Here is a 19429-nt window from a genome sequence, read left to right as displayed (position 1 = left end):
GACAGGAAACAAAGGTGAGACAAATCACAAACAGTCTAATTAAGGTATAAGGATGAATCCAAGAGCAAGAATAGCATAGGCAAAAATGAGAGAAACCAGCAATCCTTAAAGGGAAACGAAGAACAAGAGTGTTTGTGTGCTGTTTCCAAGAGAACTTCTGGAGAGCTAGCTGTTCACTACTTTAAACATTCTTTATTTCAACTTGTTCCTCGGGGGGCTGAGGGAAGCTCCCAAAATCTTAAATGTATGGAGAAGCTTCTGACATCACCAGGTAACAACCATCATACCTGGACAACTGCCCAGGAGCTTCCTCCCTTAAAACCATAGGAATTCTCTGCCTTCCTGTCCTGTGTGTGCGATGTTCTCGAAGCCCCATTTTTCACGAATCTGTTACTCTGTGCCTGGTTAGACTAAAAAACAAGGTCACATGTTATTGACTTTCTTCAATAACTGCTCAATTTTTTCAACACTGACTTCTAGCCTTGAGGAATGGGTCTAATACTTTAAATTTAATGAAAGAAAAAACAAAAAGAGCCCATGGTTTTGGGCAAAGGTTTATCTCCTTGAGACAGCCATCCTAAACACAAATTATGCCTTTTAGTTCCTATAAGAAGAGATATCCCCCCTTAACCACCGTGCTCTGCTCTCCTCAATTGCTGGTCACCAATTAAGACCATGACTCTTGTGCAGTTTGGGATTAATGGCACTTGGATCCCACCTTGGATTTAAGTTTCCAACCCATCATTAACATGGCACACAACTCTGGACCTACCTGGGATACATTCTCAATAAATTAGTGTAAAATTGCTTTTGATAATAGTATAAAAAGTATACATAAATAAAAAGTTGAAATATAGTGGTAAGCCTCATCCTGTCCCACAAACACAACCAGATAGCTATCAAATCATCCTAAGTACCCTGGAAACTGACCTAAAGACTGACAGACCAAACTCCACAACCAAAGGGAAAGAAGAGCGCATACTGAAGAAGGCAGAAAGTGTAGACACGGCTTAGGAGAGAAAAGAGTTATGTGTGCTGCAGAGGGAGGGGAGTCATGGTCATGGAGAAGGATGAGAGAGAAAGGAACACACAGTGAAACACACAAGAAGAATATTTCTACAAAGCCATTGAAAAGTGAGAAAGGCCAAATTTCATTAGTTCTACTAGCAGAGCTTAAAGCCAGGGGTTGTAAACGTCAGCAAGCTTGGCTGAGATAGAACATGAAGGGTGCTGTACCGTTTCTGGAGAGAATACAGGCAAACAACCCAGGGGCAGAGAGCATGGAAATAGCAATCTGAAAAATGCTTGGGGCACACAGTGGAGAGATTATTCACTCTTCTTGGAGCATGTTCCTGAGAGGCAGCATTCGTGGAGACACCTTTCCCATAAAAAGCTGACTGGTGCCATTTACCTCCTCTGCTCTTCAGCGTAAAAACAGATCTGCCTGTGAGAAGAAGCACGGAGCTCACACCGGCTACCTAACGTGCTCGCACTGCACCTCATCCCCGGTGCCCTGGCATCACTGTCTATCTCAATCAAGTTTGCCCGAGTCCCAGTGCAGCAGGCCCTCTACCCACATCACATCTCCTGACCAGAGAGCTCTAGAGGGCCCAGTTCTCATGGAAGTGGTGTCAGGTCTCATTTCACAAGCACACCAGAGCACACCTACTTAAAACCTGCCACGTTCAGCCTAGGGACTAAACAATGCCCACAGCAGAAAAAGAGAGCCTCTGCAGATGACTGGCCTGAAGGACAGAGTAGCACAGAACAGCAGAGCACATGCACCACACACTGGAGACACTCCCTGAAGTATCAGGCTCTGGTCACTATGATCTCGAGGTCATATGATCTCGTCTTCATTAGACAATTACTTACTTTCAGGAGCAGGAGACATAACGGGCTTTTCTAACACAAAGAAGAAGGCAGAGACTTAGACAACATGTCAAGAGGGAGGAATTTATACCAAATGAAAGAACAAGATACGACCCAAGCCTGAGATCTATGTGAAATAGTTGTAAGTAACGTGCCTGATGGGAAATTTAAAGCAACAATCATAAGGATACTCACTGAGCTTGAGAAAAGAAGACATCAATGAGACCCTTACCACAAAGTTAAAGAATCACGACTGAATCAATAAGAAGTGAAGAATGCAATAAATGAGATTGGAAACAGTCTTGATGCAAGCAACAGCAGGCTGGAAGAAGCAGAAGAATGAATTAAGACCTTAAAGACAAAATATAGAAATAATGAAGCTGAACAAAAGAGAAAAAGAACAATTATGCAACACAAGAATAGACTTAGGGAACTCAGTGACTCCATCAAACATAATATAATTCATATTATAGAACTCCAAGAAGAAGAGAGAGAAAAGGGGGCAGAAAATTTATTTCAAGAAATAATAGCAGAAAACTTTCCTAATCTGGGGAAGGACACAGACATCCAGATCTAGGAGACACACAACTACTCTCACCAAAATCAACAAAAGCAGGCCAACACCAAGACCTATCGTAATTACTTTTGCAAAATACAGTGATAAAGAAAAAGTCCTAAAAGCAGCAAGACAAAAGAAGTCTTTAACTTACAAGGGAAAACCCATAAGGGGAGCTGGAGATTTCGCAAAAGAAACTTGACAAGCCAGAGGGAGTGCCATGATATATTCAAAGTGCTGAATGGAAAAAATCTGCAGCCAAGAACACCCTATCTGGCAAAGCTGTCATTCAGAATAGGATGAGAGACAAAGAGTTTCCCAGACAAACAAAAATTAAAGGAGTTCATGACCACTAAACCAGCTCTGCAAGAAATATTAAAGGGGTCTCCTTGAGGTCATAAGAGAGACCAAAACTGACAAAGACAAGAAAGGATCAGAGACAATCTCCAAAACAAGGACAAAACAAGTAATAAAATGGCAATAAATACATATCTATCAATAATTACTCTGAGTGTAAATGGATTAACACTCCAATCAAAAGATATAGGGTGTCAGAATGGATAAAAACAAACAAACAAGACCCTTCTATATATGCTGCCTACAAGAGACTCATTTTAGACCTAAAGATGCCTGCAGATTGAAAGTGAAGGGGTAGAGAAACATTTATCACACAAATGGATGTCAAAAGAAAGTCAGAGTACCAATACTTAGAGTGGAAAAACTAGACTTTAAAACAAAGACTAAAAAGAGACAAAGAAGGGAACAGTACAATCATAAAGGGCTCAATCCAACAGTAAGATATAACAATTGCAAATATTTGTGAACCTAACATGGGAGTACCCAAATATGTAAAACTGTTAATAATGCACATAAAGTAACTAATTGATAATAACACAATGATAGTATGGGACCTTAACACCCTACTTACGCTAAGGAGCAGATCACCTAAGCAGAAAAATCAAGGAGAAAACAATGGCTATGAATGACACACTGCACCAGGTGGACTTAACAGACATATTCAGAGCATTCCAGCCTAAAACAGCAGAATACACACTTATTTAAAGTGCACATTGAACATTCTGCATAATTGATCACATATTAGGTCACAAAACATGCTACAGCAAATAGAAAAAGATGGAAATCACACCATGTACCTTTTCTGACCACAATGCTATGAAACTAGAAGTCAACCACAAGAAAAAATTTGGAAAGACCACAAATATAAGGAGGTTATGCTACTAAACAATGAATAGGTCAACCAGGAAATAAAAAAAGAAAGAAAAAATACATGGAAGCAAATGAAAATGAAAACACAACAGTTCAAAACCTTTGAGATGCAGCAAAAGTGATTCTAAGATTGAAGTTTATACCAAGAGAGGCCTACTTTAAGAAGCAAGAAAAAACCTAACCTTACACAAAAAAGAGCTAGAAAAAGAACAACAAATAAAGCTTAAAGCCAGCAGAAGGAGGTAAATCATAAAGATTAGAGCAGAAATAAATGATATAGAAACCAAAAATAAATAAGTAAATAGAACAGAGCAATAAAACCAGGAACTGGTTCTTTTAAAAAAATTTTTAAAAATGAATAAATTGATAAACCCCTTGCCAGACTTATCAAAAAGACAAGAGAAAGGACCCAAGTAAACAAATTACAAATGAGAGAGGAGGAAAAAACAACCAACACCACAGAAATACAAAAATTACAAGAGAACATTATGAAAAACTAAATGGCAACAAATTGGACAACCTAGAAGAACTGGATAAATTCCCAGAAACTTATAAACTACCAAAACTGAAAAAGGAAGAAATAGAAAATGTGGACACACTGGTAATCAGCACAAAAATCAAATCAGTAAATATTCCCTTTGTTCATTTGTTTTGTTTCTTAAAATCCCCATATAAGTGAAATCAGTTGGTGTTGTCTTTCTCTGACTTAGTTCACTTAGCATTATCCTCCTAGCTCCATCCATGTCATTGCAAATGGCAAGATTTCATTCTTTTGAATGGCTAAGTAATATTCCATTGTATTGGAATTTTATCCATTTAATCCGCCATTACTTCTTTATCCAGAGCTGGTGGATACTTGGGCAAGTTCCATAATTTGGCTATCGTAGATAATGCTGCTATAAACAGGGTTTTTTTTTTTTTTACATGCTTTTTATCTGTAGAATGCTGTACAATTGACACTCTTTAAATTCTGGGGTAGGCCATAGGTTTGAATTAGCATTTTTGTACTCTTTAGGTAAATACCTAGTAGTGCATTTGCTGGGTTGCAGGGTAGTTCTATTTTTCACTTTCTGAGGAACATGCATACTGTTTTCCAGAGTGGCTGCACCGGTTTGAATTCCCATCAACGATGCAAGAGGGTTGCCCTTTCTCCACATCTTCGCCAGCAGCGGTTGTTTCTTGGGTTGTTGATTTTAGCCGTTCCGGCAGGTGGGAAGTGGTGTCTCACTGTGGTTTTGATTTGTCCTTCCCTGTTGATGAGTGACGGGGAGCATCTTTTCATGTGTCCGCTGGTCATCAGTATGTCTGCTTCAGAAAAATGTCTATTCATGCCTTCTGCCCATTCTTAAATTAGATTACACATTTTTTGAGCGTTGACTTTTATAAATTCTTTATGTAGTTTGGATACGAACCCTTTATCAGATATGTCATTTGCAAATATCTCCCCGCATTCTGTAGGTTGCCTTTTGGTTTTGTTTTTATTTCCTTCACTGTGCGGAAGCTTTTTATTTTAATGAAGTCCCAATAGTTTACTTTTTTGCTTCCCTTGCCTCAGGAGATGTATCTAGAAAGAAGTCGCTACTGCCAATGTCAAAGAAGTTCCTGCCTGTGTTCTCCTCTAGGAGTTTAATAGTTTTCTGTCTCACATTTAGGATGGAATGTGACAATAGGAAGACTTCTTTTATCTTGTTCGTTTAGAGTGGAGGGAGGTAGAGCAAGACAGTGAAAGGAGGCTGGAGTAGTTTCTGTTTGCCCTTGGGATCCATTTCTAGCCATTTTCCACCTGGCCCTGTGCTGACCTACAGGAACTGAAACTAGAAAACAACGGCTCCTTTGCCCTTGGACTTCCAGTTAGCTTCAGCCAGCGCGGAGCAGCAGCAAGATCCCGAAGGGAGGAAGGAGAACAAAATGACAGTATCTACTCCCCAGCTTCCTACCTACAGATCTGCAGAGGACTGCCAGCCTCCATCTTAAGGCCACAATTCTGTTAAATGCCTCTCTCCACAGCTCTCTGTATGTCCGGATCTATGTCTGATATTTGTTCTCTCCTGTTACCCTTCAGGCGGGATAAAGTCACGGGATAAGGCTAAGCGTAGGATGCTGCATTTTTTCTGTGTATTTTTCTACACCATCCCCAAACCTTTGTAACAGTCCCTGAACTAAACGCTCTTCAGAATGCCCAATTTGTGTATACCATTGTTTCCTGTCAGATGCTGCCTAATAAACGGGATTACTGCCATGATCCAAGGAAGACTTGCCAAAAACCTAAATTAAAGCTGAGGAGAGAAGAATGGACTGAAGGATTAGAGATAAAATCATGGTTAATAAGCTACTGAATATGGAGGCATAAATGAATATCAAAGGCTACTCCCAAATTTCAAATCTGGATTACCAGAACAATGGCATCAGCACTTACCAAGAAGGAAAATATGGCCAGGGGGATACAGAGATGTTGAGTCAGGGTTGGTCACGGCTTAAGTCTGGGAGAGACTGTAATTGAGGTGCCTAAATGCACCAAAGTATAAATCCATTGGTTGCGTCTCTGTTGGGCTAGAAACTAAACTAAATTCTTCCTAGAAAAAAATACACCCATGTATATATTTGTATCCATATCTGTATTTATATCTGTGTATGTGTATGTATATACATGGATGTGTATACACACACATGCACAAATGAAAGGAACCAAAGAGGGTCTGAGAAGTGTCAGGAGGTTACACTATTCACAGAAAACCCCAGGGAAGTTTGAGAAAATAAATCAAAAGCATAATTCACCAATTTGACAGTTTGCGCAAAGGCTACCCCAATCTTCCCTAACCCCTTTAAACTGAATAAATGCATATGAAATTTAAAAGCAATATAATTTTATTGACCCATTTCTTGAAACCATATGACATTTGGACATTTTAATTTGCAAAAGACGAGTAGGAGATACCCCAAAGATAGCACAAACAGAGCATATAAATGTTCTATCTAATCTATTGTAATTAACTTCAAAATTAGAATTGCATTCTTCAAGGATGATGCTTTTCTACTGAGTGCCACAATTTTCTTGTTTCTCTTGATGCCATTGGAAACAGCAATACAAACAGAATGCTGGATTTTCATTCCAGTGTGTGTATGTGCCATGTAGTGGCTGGGAAACTTAAAAGATAATGACTTCTGGATCAGTCAGCACTAAATGGAAATATACCAAGTGTTAGCAAGACAATGTTCTCGGAGTGTTGGGATTTGTTTTGGGTTTGATAGTTTATATCTGAATTTTCTTCATTTTAACAAGGTGTCTGCACTAAATATGCGTTTAGTTTATAATGAAACAAGCATGCTTACTTAAGAACATAAATGGCTCAAGAGTTCAAGTAATGCCTGTTAGATCTAGTTCTACTATTAACAATGGAAAGGGAAAATAAAGCCAAGAGGGTTTGAAAGGTGTCCTCTTTCCTTCTGATTCTAGTGGTACACACACCCCCCCCACACACACACACAGACACATGCACACAGTGAGGAGTCCTCCTGTACCCCAGGTCTTTTCAAATACAGAGATTTCCAAATGGTTAATGAAAGGTCTTTTGAAAAACCCTCCACCATTTTGAAATTCACTGCCTCTTTCTTGGCTGTCAAGTTCCAGCTCCCCACTGAGTCATTGTGAAATGAAAATGGTCCTCGGAGCCCCCAGGTGCTACATCTCTACAAAAGCTGCCAGTCACCAGGCTCTCCATATGGCAGCAGCAGGACTGAGGCTAACGGGCAAAGACACCGGCAATTACCAAAGCAGAGAATAGGCCAGAAATAGGAAACGCAAACAAAGCAGTCAGAAAGGTGAGGCCGTACAATCTGAAAGTCAGCAGGTGTTGGCATTAGGGACAAAGTTCCATTTCCATGGACTTCAGTAAACCAAACAGTAAATGAGAAATTGAATGAAAACCTGCCTGATGGACTGATGGATCCCATGGAATCAGGATGGAACTGTATCCTAAGAACCTGGTACTCTAAACTTGCTTTTGTGTTCCTTTGGAAAACCTTATCTGCTTTTAAAGAGAAAGGTGTAGTAGTCTCCAACTATCAGCCGACTGTTTACATTTTAATTCCCCTTTCAGAGGAAAACGCACTGATAAGTTGAGTTCTCCGCTTGGAATGCCTCAGAATGCACATCTTGGTGGAAGGGCACCCCGTGAAAGGTCATTGCCTGCACCTCTCATGGGGAAGAGCGGGGCTCTGGAGGAGGGTAAATTTGAAATAAAGAAGAGGCTGTTCCACCTGGGAACTGATGAGTCATACAGTGGCAGTAAGTACAGTGATTAAAATTTGGGGTTCCGGACGCATGCAGACATAAGTTTGAATCCCAGATCCAAAAGGACCATCTCAGCTTGCACAGCGTAGCAAATAATGATGCCTTACCCTAAACAATTATCATGAGGACTGAACTTGGGTAGTCTGGTCCTTAATGAGCGCTCAGAAAAACGTTGGTGGCTCTTAATTTAAAAATGGCTAAATCTTCTGGGTCCCAATATTCTTTTACACAGGTGAAAGTTCTAACACTTCTTGTATATTTGGGGAAATACTTTTAGGCTTGGAGGCACCATCTGGAGCATATGATCTGTAATAAAGATCAGACTTCAAAAATTCTGCTATGGAAACCTATTTGTATTTTTAAGGAAAAACTGAAAATGTATTTTTTTAACACAACGAAGATGTTACAAAGAAAAATTTGGATGAAATTTGTCACTGAACGAAAGTAACAGCTGAAGACACATGGCTTTAGCCATGTTTTTGAAAGATATCCTGAAAGGATTTTCTGTACTTTCAAGGTTTCAAAAGTGCCTTTAATCCTGAGAGTGGTTAAAAACTCTCAATATGTGAAATTTTCCTAATTTGCCATATACAGCCCTACAGTTTATTCCCAGAGCGGTTTTAGGCAACATGTTGCAAACATTTACCCTTAATGTCTTGCTTGTTATTTTTTCTTGGAATTCAGGATATTACAAAAGCCCAATTCATGGGGGTAACCATGGCATTTGCATATTTGCAGCTGGGACTTTGTTACAGCTCAGTCATTTAAGGAAGCAAAAATAGTTTCTCCTAACAACTAAATAAATTACTTTTGTGTGCCTTCTCAGGACAACATATTGTTATTTCTGTAAACTTCTAAAGAAATGAAAATAACATTGCTAAATAGCACTGCAGTTTACCCTTTAAAGTTTGGCAACTGATTGATTCATGAGTCATAGTTTTCATGTTACTAATATACCGTAAAATGAACAAAAATCGTACTTTTCTATCTTGCTAATTTCTCCTTTAAAAACTTTAGTAGGAATATACATCAAGTATTTATGTATTCAACTGGATTTTATAAATATTACTCTCAAGTTTTCTGTTCCCATTTGTGAGCATATATTACAGATTTCCACACATCAAAAAGTTGCTACTAATCTGTAGGTTTTAGAATAGTATTTGATTGCTTTATAGTAACATACAAGCATGTATTCTGCATAATATAAATGGAAGGATAGCAAACATTGGTATTCTAAAACTAATGAGCATTCAGAAGTAGTTTATCAATTTCCTACTAAGTGCTCATATAAAATCTTATTGAGAAAGATATAATGCATTAAAATAATATTACAAGACCATAAATATATTTGTATATATATACTAGAAGTGAAGCAGAATTACAGACTTGGGAGGGTATGACAGGCAGGATGCTAAGATGTCCTCCCACTGGATCTACTCCCCAGGGATGAGACTTTGAACATAATGAAACATCATGCCTGTGACTGTATCACCTTACAAATGCAAAAGGAGTGTTTTCAGATGGAGTTAAAGTTAACGCATCAGTTTACTTGGAGTTAGTGAAAGTGAGAGTGTCTGGGAGGGACTGACAGAATGACATGGGCCCTTCACACGTAGAGTTTTCTCTACTCCGTCCCGCAGAAGGGGAAGTCGGAGAGACGGAAAGCATGGAAGGATTTGGTGGGCCACGGCTGGCTGTGAAGATGGAGAGGGGCCGCCTCCCACCAGAGAGGGGCTCCAGCAGCTGAGAATGAGTCCCGACTAAGAGTCAGCCAGGAAGCAGGAGCCTCCTTCCTACAACTACCTGGGTCTGAATTCTGTGACAACCCGGATGGCCCGGGAACAGGTGCTTCTCCGGGGCCTCCAGGGACGAACTCAGCCACTGACACCTGCCAGGCCTCCCTCGTCCCACAGAGCAGTGGGTTCAGGAACGGGCGTTGTTTCCAGCCAGGTAGTTTGTGGTAATTCTGCCACGCGGCAACAGAAAACAGGTACAGAGGGATATTTTACACGATTTGAGGTCACTTAACGCCTGACAATGTACCAGTAACAGTCTGTATGTTAAGCAATTTGTGTTAATGTTAGAAATCATCTAGAATAAGGTCTTACGTTATTATTACAACACACGAACTCTCAAGAAGGAAAAGACTAATAAAAAGTGACCACAGGACAATTAAGGAGCAGAAAGGCCATGAAGGGCAAGATGAACAAGCTGTGAATGAGGACTCAAGGGAGCCAAATTCGAGCCCTGGCTCCCCGGCTAAGCGGGTCATCCACACAGCCCGCCGGACCCGCGGTGTCTTCTGCAAAATCAGCCGGGTATACAGACTTATTTCTGACAGACGAAGAGAAAATCAAGCCTCAGACCTGTGGAGGGAAGGCAGGCTCGCCTGAGTCTTGTCTCCTGCAGCTCAGATGTCCACTGAGCCCCACGCCCTCCTCCCCGACCCCAAACCCAAGGTGAAGGCTGGCCAGGGAGAGCGCCTCAGCACCCCACCTCTGAGCAGGAAGTCAAGGAGGCTCGGGGGGCCCCCCATCCAGCTCCGTGGGCCTGTGTAAGCCTGCTCTTCTCGACATCAGACTTGCCGAACTTCAGCAAGAAGAAATGCAACACTTCCTAAGCTTCCTGGCTTGAAACTTCACCTCTTCCTTGCCTTCTCTCCAGCTAGATCCTCCACGGCAGAAAGGCTCCCCTCCTCTTTGCAGTCCTGGGGGAAGTCACCCCACGGCACAGGGAGGACGGAGAGCACCCCACTCCGGGCTCAACACTGGCTCTCCCACCGAGCTGGCCTGTGTCACCCAGTCTTTGGTGCTTCATAGCGCCTGGGACCACGACGGGACCTCGGAGGACTCGTAAAAAGAGTAAATGGGTTACGTGTGCAAAGCATTTGGAAGGGTTCCTGGCAACCATCCAGGAAGCGCTCCCTTTCCTCCTAGCGACTCTGGGCTGCTTGGCCCTCGCCCTTCAAGCACACGCGTGCACGCGAGCGGGGTGTGCACTTGGCTCCCAGGCTAGCGAAGCATTGGATCACGTGCTCTCTGCCTGTGTTTCAAGCACTGCGGTTGCCCATGTCTTTGCTCCTCGCTTTGCAAGGAAGGTGCTGGAGGACGTTCCCTCTCTGCTGGGGTGATCCGTAGCAGCCAGCCCAGAGCCCTGCGTACCCCCAGGCTCCCTCAGTGGCCCTGTAAGAAAGGACAACACGCAGACAAACCCTTTTCTTGAGTTCCTCCCTCTCTACCACTGTCATTTCTGTCACTCTTCGGCCGTTTTCAGAAAAGAACGTTATAGACGATGCTTCCAGATTTAACACCACGGGAAAGAGAAAGCCACATAGGTAAATAGCCTCTTGGTTTCTTTCTTTTTTTTTTTTTAACGTTTATTTATTTTTGAGACAGAGAGAGACAGAGCATGAACAGGGGAGAGTCAGAGAGAGAGGGAGACACAGAATCCGAAGCAGGCTCCAGGCTCTGAGCTGTCAGCACAGAGCCCGACGCGGGGCTCGAACTCACAGACCGTGAGGTCATGACCTGAGCCGAAGTCGGACGCTCAACTGACTGAGCCACCCAGGCACCCCAACCTCTTGGTTTCTTGCCAGCATCCTGTCAGCCCCAGGAGCACAAAGGAATCCAGAAGCGACTGTGAATCCCGTCCATCCCAACACCTCCCAGGGAAGGAACTGTAGATGCTCCGAACAGTGCTTTCTCAGCCCCCGTGACTGGCTGTGGGATTTACCTCCCCAAAGCCGGTGTCTGGGACCCAGGCCCTGAGAGCAGAAGTGAATCCTTCTCACAGGTAGGGAGAAAACAGTCAGGCGTCCTGTTCCCCCAAGTATTGATTGCCCAAACTGTTCTGGTAATTTTGCGTTTGAATCTAGCATTTTCACATTACCACTAATCATGCCATGTCTTATTTCTGCTCATTTTATGTTTCATCATAGAAAACATTTACTTTTAAGTCCCCCGAATAGAAATCTTGTCTAAAACAAACTATTGCACACTATACATAAGCTGCCACAAAGAATGATTGTCAGCGTTAAAAATAAAGAAATTAAATGAAAAGGTGGTGACTGGAAGCCTATTCTACCTTACCATGTCTTTCTGGTACACATATGTGTTCCTTTTCTCAAAGCAGACGCAACGTTTTTAAAATCAAATCCTACCCAGGAAGGTGATATAGCCAAGGGTTTGGGGGTTCCCAGTCCGAAAGTCATTTTAAACATGAATCTGCCATCAAGTAGTCAAGATATAACAAGTATTTATAATTAATGATGATCATCACCTATCCATTATTTTATATGTTTTATTAATAAAACTTAGTTTTTAAATAATGAAAAGTTTAAGTGGTAAGTAATGAATAATTATCATGAGCTTTAAATAATTTAAATTTTTAAATAATTATTATGAAAAGTTATCCACCATGTTCAAGATTTATTCCTAAGTCCTGGGGGATATAAAAATAAAAAAAAATATAATACAGAGAAACCTGAAAAATTACTGTAGGTACTTGAAAAAGTGTTATACAAGACAGCGATAGAATTTGGAGAATACATAATAGAATGTGGAGTCAGAGTGACGAGGTCCCTTGTTACAATGCTTGCCCAAGTCACCTGGCGTTTCTATTTCCCATAAGAGTGCCTGCTTTATCAGGAAATGGCTAGAATCCTTAGGATACTGAAGACTAACTTCACCCGTAGGAAAAAAAGTGACATATGATTTTAAAATATTACTCTCATAAATTATACAACACTCATGTGACTTCTAAACACCATCACCATCAAAAATTTATGAAGACAAATATTAGTAAATAGATTAATCTTCAAGCTAACCCCAAGTAGGTCAAATCACACTAATTCTGTCATTTTATAACCGTCTATGTGGCTTCCTTAAGATTCGCTTAAATTGAAAACATGCTTAAATTTTAATATTTAATAAAGTATTAAATACAGAATGATATATCATATCATATTGTGATATCATAAATATTAAAATGTGAAATATATAATGATTTCCTTCTAATGGAGAAAAATCTGTTTTCTCGTGCAAAATATGAGGGTCTAGATTTCAGACAGTGCTCTGGAGGGATAGCAAGGAATAAAAGTAAAATATTTTGATTAGAACATGGTAGCACATGATTGGGATTGCTTGCAGGCATAATCAAGTTAAGAAGTTTGGAAAGAACAAAGTTCCAGTCACACAAAAGACAGAGAAAAAGAAAAAGGAGAAACTCAGCATGGAAATGATTTCCTGGCTTAACCCCAGTAGTAGCCTGTCTTTAAAATATTTATTCAGAATAGATTTTTTGTACTCTAAGGGAAGAAACTGTGATCTGCAATTCTGTCACTCTTTTCTTCTTTATAACCAGACTTACTAAACAGCCAATCAAAGATTTAAAGGTTTTCTTTGAATATCCTGTAGTCTTTGAGCTTTCCCAAAATAATGAGCAAATTAGGATTTCATTGTATCATGCCAGAATTAAGGCCTTTGTGACCAAACGTCTGTCATAAAGCAATGCCTTTGAAAACTCAAAAAAAAAAAAATGTAATTTTAAAACCAAATTTTATTTTTTATGCTAAAAATGTGCTAATGTGACGGTGGCATCGAGTGACCTGAATTAATGAGGAGACAATAACAAGAAGTATTTTATCAAAGATCATAAGTAGAACTAACACTTATATAATACTATCTGCCAGCCACTGTTGGGAGAGTTAGCTACCTATCTATCTGTAGGAATATATAAACCAACACCATCTTCAAGGACTTGTCATTCTCTCTGATATATGAATATAAAAGCTATATTTCAGGGCGCCTGGGTGGCTCAGTCGGTTAAGCGTCCGACTTCGGTTCAGGTCACGATCTCACAGTCCGTGAGTTCGAGCCCCGCGTCAGGCTCTGTGCTGACGGCTCAGAGCCTGGAGCCTGCTTCAGATTCTGTGTCTCCCTCTCCTTCTGACCCTCCCCCGTTCATGCTCTGTCTCTCTCTGTCTCAAAAATAAAATAAACATTAAAATAAATAAATAAAAGCTATATTTCTATTATAAGAAGCAAACCATTCCCTCACCTCAATCTATTTTTCTAAAACCTCATTGAATAACGAGGGTTCTCTGACCCTAAAGGTAGTAGCTAACACTCGGGGTAAGAGTTCTAGTTTGGCTAATGTGACATGCCTCCTCCTTCCTTGACTATTTACGTGTATCTTTCATACAACTAGTGCTCTGTGGAAGAGGGCAACTTTCCCGGGTAGACATATGCTCTGTTGGGAACCTCCAAACAAACTTTCAAGACTTCAGTCCTTGGTTTTTGCTGAATGGCAAGTGTCAAAGATGGATTCAGTCATGTTGACACACATTCGAAATAGTGGATCTAATAAAATGTAAATACTAACCTCTTCCAAAAGCCAATATGTGCCATTGTGAACCAGGCTCAATTTATATTTTAACAAATACTCAATTTAAACACTCAAATAGGCAGACCTAGTAAAATGTAAATAAAAGCCAACCAGTTTGCCATTATGAACCAGAGAGCCTATTTTTGTTACCAAAAATTAAAAGAGTGATAGACATGGAACTAGCAAAAATCCATCAGTTCCACTTCTGGAGATTCATCCAAAGAAAACAAAAGACCAATTTGAAGAGATCTCTGCATGCCTATGTTCCTTGCAGCATTATCCACAATAGCCAAAATATGGAAGCAACCAAAGTATCCACTGATAGATACATGAATGGATAAAGAAGGTGTGGTATATACATACACAATGGAATGTTACACAGACAAAAACAAGGAAAATCTTGTCACCTGCAACAACACTGATGGACCCAGAGGTGATTATGCTCCATGAAATAAGTCAGAGAAAGACAAATACCATATGATTTCACTTCCATGTGCAACTGAAAAACCAAAACAAGGAAACAAAACAGAAACAGACTCATAGATACAAGAAACACATATTGGTTGCCAGAAGGGGTGGAGGTTGGGCAACATAAGTGAAAGGGATTAAGAAGTACAAACTTCCAGTTATGAAGTAAGTCATAGGGATGTAATGTACAGCATATGGAATATAATCAATAATACTGTAATAAGTTTGTATGACGACAGATGGCAACCAGACTTACCACGGACACCATTTTGTAACGTATAAAAATATCAAATCGCTGTGTTGAACACCTGAAACTAATAGGATATTGTATGCCAATTATATTAAAATGCAAAAAATGTGTTTTGGCCCCTCTAAAAAGTTTTTTTGAAGGTGGACAATGGCAGAAAGAATCAAAGCTGTCATTGTACATGCTGTGTCCACTTACCTCTTAGGGTTTTCCATGACCTTGGACTTCCAGCCTCCAGAACTGTGAGAAGTTAAATTTCTGTTGTTTAAGCCCCCCTAGTCTATATGGGGGTGGGGGGGCTTAGGAAAGCCCTAGTTGACTGACATTAGTTGTGACCCAGAGCCTGATTAGGAAAGTATGTCAAAAGAAGGGACGGATCATCTGTGTCAAAAACCACTGATAGATTAAGCAAGATGAACACTGAGGGATGACCTTTGGATTTGACACCTTTGTCATGGCCATTGGTTACCTTGAAAAGAGCAATGTCAGTGTTACAAATGGATTGCAGTCGATTTAAGAAAAAAAGGGTGGGAAGCACTTAGATACACTGAAAAATGACACTTCTAGGAGCCTTGTTCCTAAAGGGGAGAAAAGAAATAGAGAAGTAGCTAGAGAAGGAGAGAGATGTTGGTCAAAGGAAACTTATTTCTTAATATTGCACAAACTGTAGGGTGCCTGTTTTATTGTTTGAAAGATATAATAGAAAAGGACAAATTGAAGATTCAGAAGAGAGAGGGGGCAATTGCAAGCATGCTGTCATTGGCTAGGTACAAAGGGATACGATCCAGGGTATGTATGGTCTTAGAAAGAAGGAAAAACCATTCACTCAGTGTAGCAGGAGGATGGATGGAGTAGATGGGCTAGGAGTGTGAGTGCATGTGACTGTTGGCGAATTCAAAATTTGTTTAATGTTTACTTATTTGGAGGAGGGAGAGAATTCCAAGCAGGGCTCAAACTCACAAACCATGAGATCGTGTCCTGAGCCGAAATCCAGAATTGTCCACCTAACCAACTGAACTATCCAGGCTCCCAATGTCAATGAATTTAAAACACAGATGCATTGTAAAGATAATACAATCTTAAGATAAACGCATGTGCTTTGGTGTCTTTCACCATTTTGGAGCTTCCTTTTTGTAACTACCAGTATTCATTCTCCTGTAAGCAGGGTTTCCAAATTCAGAGCAACATAAATTAAGGCAGAGACACCTGATAAGAAGACTCCAGGGAGGCTCCAGTGCCCAAGTAGTCCACTCCTCACAGCCAAGAGATCCCTGGGTCATACCTAACTATCAGAGAAGGGCTTTTCATGGACTTTATACAAGCCAGATTTTCCTGGCACCCACCCCAGAAATCTCTATTCTCAGCCAGTACCAAGAGATGGCAGTAAGTTGGGCAAAGGGAGGACACTGACGTAAGGAAATGAAGAAAACTTCTCAGGGAAGGAAAGGATATAATCATGCCGCTGAGTGTGTTCTAGAAGCATCCCAACCCAGCAAGGGAGGAACTAAACTATTCCTCTGAGTATTCTGCAAACCTTTTGGAAAATACAGAAAAATGTCACAGCTATCATTTTACGGATACAGTAGTTAAAGTTTCCCCAAATTACATAGAGACTATTGCATGTAAGGGGCAGTGTTATGAAGCAGTTGTGAGCTTGAACTCTGAAGCCAGAGTACCTGGCTCCAAATACAGGCTCCAGCTTTAATTTTTCCGCAACCTTGACCAAGGTGGCCAACTTATCTGTGCCGCAGTCTCCTTGGTCGCAAAATAAGGTTTATGACAGCACTTCATAGGGTTTCTTAAATGAGGAAATAGATGAAAAGCATTTACGACAGTGTCCCCATAAATATAGGATATTGTTATTTTTATTAGTACATACTTCCAGACACAGTGAAGGCACTCAACAATATTAGCTTCTTTCCTTCCACCTTTAAAGCTATTTTTTAAACTCAATAGAGGAACTCTCAAAATATTTAATATTTGATTCTTAGATAACTTGGGATTCATATAATGTTTCCTTTTCTAGTACTGATTTCCAAAGTCACATAAAGTGAGCCTTTTTCATTCATCATCCTTCCTTATGAGATTCAGAAGTAGAGTGTCTCTAAATATACACTATTTTTATACTACTACTGCTCCTATTACTAACACCACTATGACTACCACCCATAATGAATAATAACTAGGAACACTTACTTTTCTGTATTAGGCTTAATAATGGCCACCCATGGGGCGCCTGGGTGGCTCAGTCAGTTAAGCGTCCAACTTCAGCTCAGGTCACGATCTCACGGTCCGAGAGTTCAAGCCCCACGTCGGGCTCTGGGCTGATGGCTCAGAGCCTGGAGCTTGCTTCCGATTCTGTGTCTCCCTCTCTCCCTGCCCCTCCCCCATTCATGCTCTGTCTCTCTCTGTCTCAAAAATAAATAAACGTTAAAAAAAAAATTAAAAAAAAAATAATAATGGCCACCCAAAGACATGAGGTCTAATATCTGGAATCTATAAACATTACCTAAAGAAGGATCTTCAGGGACACAATTGAATTAAGGATTAAATTATGGGAAGTTATTCTGGGCATATGTGCTGATGAGACAGCACACACATGTGCACACACACAGAAGGCAGTCTGAAGAACACCGGAGAAGAACACAAGGAATGATTCTTCCCCAGAGCCTCCAGAGGCCCACCCCCACACCCACCAACACCTTCACGTCAGGCCTCTGGCCTCTTGAACTGTCAGAGAATAAATTGCCTTTGGTTTAAGACACCAGTGTTGTGGCAGTTTTTACAGCCTCCCTAGGAGACAGGACATCTTCTTTGAACTTCACGCATTATGTTTTGCACATAATATTTTGTTTAATAATTACATTAATTCCAGGAAGTAGGATTACACTCTTTTACAGACACTGAAACTAACATCACACAACCAGGAAAATCAAAGCTGGAACTCTTACCCAGGCAGATGATCCCAAAAGCTATCATCAGGCTTATATTTATGTTGCTATAATGATTTTGTGTGTTTTACTAAAGCATTTAGTGTGCTTAAAAACTATGTTCAAAATAAAATTTAAATAACATAAAAAATTACAAATGGGTAAGAATTACAAATCTGGGTTAGTGCTCGTGCACTTTGATATGAACAAACTTCCTATTTATATACCTTATTTCTTTTTTCTTCTACTAACTGGGACACACTAGTGAAGAATAATTAATCAGGTGGAATATGGAATAGAGAAAAATTACTATAGATTTTCAACCACCTTGTCTGCAATTGTGAAAGGATTTCTAAAGAAGAAATAACAGCAAAATTTCTAGGCTCAAAATAAGTCTTAAAGAGAAGAGAATCCGCTTTGGCTGGTAATTGTGTATTCAATTAGTCAGATAAGACATTAAAGCAATTGAAGTAGCAACATAGAGCCCAGCATTGTTATAATTGCCATGCTCTCATCAGTCTGGAGACACCCTATTGAACTTGAAGGAGACTTGGCAATTAACACACCTTCATGGGACTTGAAACTTTCTCATTAAATGTACTGTATTTTTAAGCTTATACTTTTCATATTTTTCCTTATAAGATGTTCCTGTTGTGGAATTATTTTTTCCACTAAGAGGTATGTGAATTTTTAATATTGTACTTATGGAAACGGGGACCCAAAAAAGTCAAATGACTGACTCAAGGTCACATGTTCAGTCACTGTCAGCCATCTACTGTGATACTACGCATATAGCATATAGTAAATGCTTTGCCTTGATTTTTAATTAAACCTCTTCTATTGACTTTAGAAAAAAATATAATTATTGATCTGTTTCGTAGACGAAAAACATTCTTTGGAAGATGAAAACCTAGTTAGCAGCATCTGCATTCATTCCCTAGGGGTACTGCGTCTTAGATGTTTACCTCGTTTTATAAAGCAACATAGTGACGGAGTCAAGGGACTAAGAGAGTGATACTCAGAATCCGATGACGGACAGGCATAGACAGAAAATAAAAAGAGGAAGTCTTCATAGAGGTCTTGGAGTAAACTATTTACTAACCGGAAAGTTTCTCTGATCTGCCTGGATTCTCTCCGCCAGCCCTTTAGTTACCAACACGCATTTCTGTCATAAAATGTAAAGAATGAAAAACATAGACATCAAGACCTTTGCTGTATCCTCCTCATGTTGTGATTTTCTTTTGTAAGATCATGAGGAAGAGCAACTCATTAGGAAAAGACCAGCCACAGATAAGAGAGAGCATGCCCTCTCTCAGTCGCCTACCCGTGACAGTTCCTCCCATTGGCCACCACTGCATTCAATACCTGAGGCCTACTGCTGCTGGAAATCGCACTACGAGAATCACATCCAGGATCAGACCGGATCGAGAGGCAGAATAATTGGTCTCATGTTG

At 40.3% G+C, this 19429-nt stretch overlaps 1 protein-coding gene across 12 annotated transcripts in view; it reads right to left on the bottom strand.

Moving 5' to 3' along the window:
• The window catches only part of PXDNL (peroxidasin like), a 446099-nt gene that overhangs the window by 243246 nt on the left and 183424 nt on the right, over nt 1-19429 (bottom strand). The window contains exon 3 of one of the 12 annotated variants that reach the window (XM_053208350.1): nt 1237-1444. The exons of the other annotated variants lie outside the window; for them this stretch is intronic. The gene's annotated coding sequence lies outside the window, so the exon portion shown is untranslated. The remainder of the gene's footprint in view (nt 1-1236; nt 1445-19429) is intronic. 12 annotated transcript variants of the gene reach the window in all.

Source organism: Acinonyx jubatus, chromosome F2 (assembly GCF_027475565.1).
Source record: "Acinonyx jubatus isolate Ajub_Pintada_27869175 chromosome F2, VMU_Ajub_asm_v1.0, whole genome shotgun sequence".
Taxonomy (NCBI): Eukaryota; Metazoa; Chordata; class Mammalia; order Carnivora; family Felidae; genus Acinonyx; species Acinonyx jubatus.
Note: the sequence above shows the minus strand (reverse complement) of the source record. Positions and strands in the feature narration are given on the sequence as shown.